This window comes from Oryctolagus cuniculus, chromosome 1 (genome assembly GCF_051225735.1).
Source record: "Oryctolagus cuniculus isolate XC-2025 breed Fujian yellow rabbit chromosome 1, ASM5122573v1, whole genome shotgun sequence".
Lineage (NCBI taxonomy): Eukaryota > Metazoa > Chordata > Mammalia > Lagomorpha > Leporidae > Oryctolagus > Oryctolagus cuniculus.
The window spans coordinates 179389225-179395143 of record NC_142867.1 but is presented as its reverse complement, the minus strand read 5'-3'; the positions used below and the strand labels follow the sequence as shown (position 1 = coordinate 179395143).

Here is a 5919-nt window from a genome sequence, read left to right as displayed (position 1 = left end):
CAGGAAAACTGGCTCATTGAGGACCAAGGCTGAGTGTTTTCTCATTCATGGCTAACAGAACACCAATTTTTTTTTTAAACCATAATGTCAATGTGTTCGACTCTAGGTGATGATTTGTGATTGTTTAAGTCAAGATTGGCAATTATTTTTTGTTAAAGGGCTAGACAGTAAACATTTTAGTCTTTGTAGTCATATAGTATTTGTTGTTACTACTAAACTCTACCATTATAGTGCAAAAGTGGCTACAGACAACACATTAATTGGTGTGCCTAATAATGTTTGTAAGAACCCCAAAACTTTACTTACAAAAGATATGGTAGGCTGAATTTTTTCCAAGGGCTGTAGTTGCTAATCTTTAATTCTAGAACCAATACATTGGTTTCAGGACCTCTTTACACTCTTGAATACTACTGAGAACATCAAAGAGCTTTCATTTATGTGGGTTATATATAGTGAAGTTTTATATATCACAATTAAAATTGGGAATTAAAGGATTTATTTCACTTAATAATTTAAAAATGATATATTAGCATAGATAACATATGTTTTATGGAAAACAACTATGGCTTCCAAAACAAAAAAAAATTAGTGACATATTGTTTTGTATTTTCACAGATCTCTTTAATATCTGGCTTAATAGAAGGTGGATGGATTCTCATACCTATTTCTCTGTTCACAGTGGTGGGGTTGGGTGTCTTTGATTGAAATTCAATCTGTACAGAGATGTGTGGAGTTAGAACCCTGTGAAAAGTCTTGAAGACCCTCAGGACACTCTTCTCTTTGTGCTAGATTCTCAGTTCCCCAGCTTCCCTTGCAGCTATGGTGACCCTGTGACCCAGTTACAGCTTGCCTTGTGCTAGCTATTGAACTTGGACAATTTGATTATGGGTTTCATTTTCAAAACAATAGTGCCTAAGTCCTCTGCATGTTGTAAATATTTAATAAATTATACGGTAAAGCACCTTTTTTGATGTCTGGTATGTAGTAAGTATATGAGTGACACATGAATTATCTTAATGAAGATGATGATCAGTTAGATCTTAGGAATATCTGTTTGGGGTAGCACTGGGTAGGGCTTCCTTTCCTGGCTTCCTTTCTGCCAAAAGTGTGACACAGCCCCTCCTCTAGTCCCAGAAAGCAGCGCTTCCATCAGGCTGTGAACAAAAGGGAGTAGCAGAGAGAAATAACAGCAAGCAGGATAAAACTGGAATCAGAAAACCATTGCAACTGAAATGTGTTGGTCAAAGGCAGCCCCAACATTGAACCTATGCATTCGTTACTCTGCCATTAGGCTTTGAATGGCTGCTGTGTTGCTGGTGCTCACTTTACTTACTAACTCCTCGGTGATAGGCAGAATTCTTTTTTTTAAAAGATTTATTTATTTATTTAAAAGGCAAAGTCACACAGAGAGAGGTCTTCCAGCCACTGGTTCACTCTCCAAATGACCACAACAGCCAGAGCTGCACCAATCCAAAGCCTGGAGCCAGGAGCTTCTTCCCAGTCTCCCACACGGGTGCAGGGGCCCAAGGACTTGGGCCATCTTCTACTGCTTTCCCAGGCCATAGCAGAGAGCTGGATCAGAAGAGGAGCAGCCGGGACTAGAACTGGCACACATATGATGCCGGCACTGCAGGCAGTGGCGTTGCCCACTGCGCCACAGCACTGGCCCCAGATAGGCAGAATTCTGAACATGTCCTCCCACACGATTCCTTGTTATTTCGTCAAACACTAATATAGGGACTGCTGTGAAGGGGCTCTACAGATGTAATTAAGCTTACTGATCAGCTGAACAAGAGAGAGTGCTGGAGAACCTGAATTACCCAGGTGGGCCCAATCTAATCACTGAGCCACAAAAGCAGAGAAATTTTTCCAGCTGGAGACAGAGCGATGTCGTGGGAGAGAAAAGCAGGAAAGAAGGAATAAGAGAGATCGGAGAGACTGGATGCCTGAGAAGGGTTTAGCCACTGCTGACATTGACAATGAGGGAAGAGGGACTGGAGCAAAGAAACGTGCGTGTCTCTAAAAGCCGGGAATGAACTCCAGTTGAAAGTCAACGTCCAAATGAGGTCTTTATTCCTCCAACCTGATGGACCTGAATTCCCCCGCTGACCTGTTTGAGCCTGGAAGCCGATTTTCATCCAGAGCTTCCAGTGAGGATCACAGTCCTGAAGACATCGTGATTTTTTTTTTGGTAAGATCTGGTAGGACTTCTGACCTGCAGACCTTTTCGATAACAAATTATATTGTTCTAAGCCACCAAGCAAGTGGTAATTTGCTGCAGTAGCAATAGCAAACTAATATATATCCTCTTATCAAGTTTGGTTTGGGTACATCCTGCCGGCCTTATCTTATTGCACGCTGATCAGAACAATCTGTACACCTAAGCAGGACACCTTTGTTTATTACTTAGCGCAGAGTGGCTCCTCATTGTGTAAACTTAATCTGACAGTGTACATGATAGACTAGACCAGTGACTCCCTGTGGCCTCGCAGCCGAAACCTTGTCCACGAGGAATTCTCTCACCACTTGGAAGGCAGAAATGGTTGCATTAAAAATATTGCATTTCCTCTCCTCCTTTATTTTTCCTTTCCAAATTGTAATGGATCCTAGGAGGGCTAAATGCCTTTTCCTTTACCATCCACGTAGGAGGGATTCAGAAGCCCACAGATGCGGGGGTTCTGCCTTTCTTGCTTTTGCTGATTTGGGGGAAAGCGAGAAGAGGTTTAGAACAGGAGTCAGTGCTGAGTGGTCTCACTGCCTCCATGGGGCCTAGGATAGAAACAGCAGGAGCAAGGTAACCTGTTCAGGAATCTCACATGTGTGCTGTTTTTTCCCTGGTGGAGAAAGCAAGCAGAGTATGTTCCCAATCCTGACCTTCTCATTCATTTAAACATACTTGGCTGCAACAGCAATCCTCAAAGAACTTTCTTGTTTTTCTCACTTGGATAACTGAGTATTGCAATGGTTGGTGACCTGAAAACCCCAACAAAATCCACATCAACTTGGTTTCAGTTTGGAAAGTCACCAGCAGATTTAATCCAATTTATTCTGGCCCTGCCTCGTGGCTCTCCAGCATTTGGTCCCAACTTTAAGTTTGTTTCAGGAAGATGTGCTCAGTCACCTGTGTAGCCTGCAATTGCTTGTCTGGACTGTGACAGCTTTAACCTTGTATTCCAGCTTCAGTCGCAGGGCAGTGGTTTCTCTTGATTCAATGACACCCCTGTGTTCAGGATGGATTGAATGGAAGCATTGCATTTTCTTTTTGCGCCCCCCCCTTAACCCAATTTCCTGTGCAGAATGAAGGTAAAATCAAGGGACAGTGTGAACAGGAAGAGAAGGGCTACACCTGCAGCAGCCATGCCTTGTCGGGTGTGTGCGTGCACCTGTGCTGCTCCCGCTCTGAAATCCCGATGGCACCTCCAGTGTGAGCTGCACCCTAGCCTGAACTGGTGCTTCCACAACTCCTTTCCCACAGCAAAAGTCTAATCCCCTTCCAGATCGGGGCCACATCTTTAAAAACAAAGCTTTCAAAAGTTTTCCTCAGAGATGCACAATGCTCTATGGGATGTCTGTAGCACGGTACCTTAGCCATATCTCTAGGACGCACTCAAGTTTGCTGTTTCACCATTCTCCAGTGAAGATCCTTGGATGTGAAATACTGTATGTCTTATATCTGATTCTGATCTGAGACCAGCAATTGCAAACACCCTAAAAGGGTTCTGCGTTCCAACTCCAGAGGGACATCTGTCCCTCTCAGTAGCAGGACCTGGAGAATGCAGGGTCATGTCTTTCATGTCCTCCAGTGCTAGAATCTGCACATCAAAACCTTAGCTGACACAATAGAAGGGAAACAACAGAAATGTTTTCTCTTTTATGAATCACTGATAAGGTGCAACTTAAAATGTTTTTTTTTTTTTTAATGTATTTACTTTCATTTTATTTGAAAGGTGGAGAGACAGAGATCTATTCTCTGTTTCACTCCTCAAATGCCTCCAACAGCCATCTTTGGGAAGCCAGGAGCCCAGAACTCCATCCAGGTTTCCCACTTGAGTGGCAAGGGAGACCTAAGTAATTGAGTCATTGTCTGCTGCCTTCCAGGGAAGTGCATGAGCAGGAAGTTGGATCAAAAATGGAAGAGACAGGACTTGAATCAGGCACTCTGATGGGGGATGCAGGCATTCTAAGAGGTAAATCAAGTAAGCTACTACTCCAAATAACCATCAGTTCAGGTGAAATTTTATAAAATGTATTTGTGTTATTAGCCGTTTGTATTACCTCTTTTATCTTTGCTCATGTCTTTCGCTGTTTTTTAATTCATGTTGTTTAACATAGTCTATGAATGCTTTAGGTATCAGTGGTAGTATTACTTAACATAGCTGTGAAATATTTTTCCATTTTTAGTCTTGATTTTTTGATGTACAGAAGATACTTTTAAACCTTTTAATTAAAATAGGTATCTTTCCCTTTGTACATTCTTTCATTGTTTTTTTTTTTTATTTTTATTTTTTTGACAGGCAGAGTGGACAGTGAGAGAGAGACAGGAAGGTCTTCCTTTGCCGTTGGTTCACCCTCCAATGGCCGCCACGGCCGGCACACCACGCTGATCCGAAGGCAGGAGCCAGGTGCATCTCGTGGTCTCCTATGGGGTGCAGGGCCCAAGCACTTGGGCCACAGCAGAGAGCTGGCCTGGAAGAGGGGCAACTGGGACAGAATCCGGTGCCCCAACAGGGACTAGAACCCAGTGTGCCAGTGACGCAAGGTGAAGGATTAGCCTACTGAGCCACGGTGCGGCCCCTTTCATTGTTCTTATGTTAAGACATTCTTTTCTTTGCAGGTATTATTCAATATTTACTCTCTAATTTTTATAGACTGGTTTTATATTTTGGTTATTGATAACAATTTGAGAACTTTCTCCCTAAACCCTGTTTTCATTTATGAAGCTATTTGTTTTTCATCAGGAAATTATCTTTTTTTCCTGATTGTAGAAGTAGTATTTGCTTAATTCAACAATCAGAATTGATAAACATATGAAGTAGAAATGGAAAGTCACTTATAATTATCTCAGATAATCATATCACTGTTAATTTATAAAATTATTTTTCCTATTTATAAAATTTTAAAAAATTATAAGGGGAATAAATTTGGTGTATTTCATATATACAAATTTAAGAGCATGGCGATACTTCCCAGCCTAGCCTCCCAACCTCCTTCCCACCTTTCTTTCTTAATTTTCTTTTAATTTTACAATGATATACATTCAACTGCTTTTTAATCACAAGATTTACCCTCCACAAAATAAAGAATTCAACACATATTAAGCAGAAAAACCAGTGTTCTTCAAGGGTATAGACAAAGGTTATAAATAATAAATCTGAAAATGCCCATTTAGCTCATATGCATTACTTTTTTGTACTCTTTATATTATTTACCACAAATCCGGGAAAACATATTTATTTTTTAGGGATTGGCTTATTTCACTAAGCCTAATGGTCTCTAGTTGCATCTGTTTTGTTGCAAAAGACAGGATTTCATTCTATGGCTGAGTAGTATTCCATCATGTATATGTAGCAGTTTCTTTATCCAATCATCATTTAATGGATATATGTGTTGATTCCATAACTTAGCTATTGTGAACTGAGCTGCTGTAAACATAGGGGTACAGACAACTCTTCCATATGCTGATTTCTTTTCCTTTGGGTAAATTCCTAGGAGTGGAGTGGATGGGTCATATGGTAGATTTATTTCAGATTTCTAAGGAATCTCCAGCTTGTCTGCTATAATGGTTGTACTAGTTTACATTCCCACCAATAGGAGGTTAGGGTTCTCTTTTCCTCCACAACCTCACCAGCATTTATTATTTTTTTTATTTTTGGTTTATTGCCATTTGAACTGGGGTAAGGTGAAACCTCATTGAGGTTT

At 41.0% G+C, this 5919-nt stretch overlaps 1 long non-coding RNA gene across 1 annotated transcript; it reads left to right on the top strand.

The window, feature by feature from the left end:
• Nucleotides 1-1836: 1836 nt before the first annotated feature.
• On the top strand, nt 1837-5350 carry LOC149128775 (uncharacterized). The gene is made up of 3 exons (XR_016223827.1): nt 1837-2191; nt 4099-4187; nt 4515-5350. It is a non-coding gene; the product is annotated as an uncharacterized LOC149128775 (long non-coding RNA).
• Nucleotides 5351-5919: the final 569 nt, after the last annotated feature.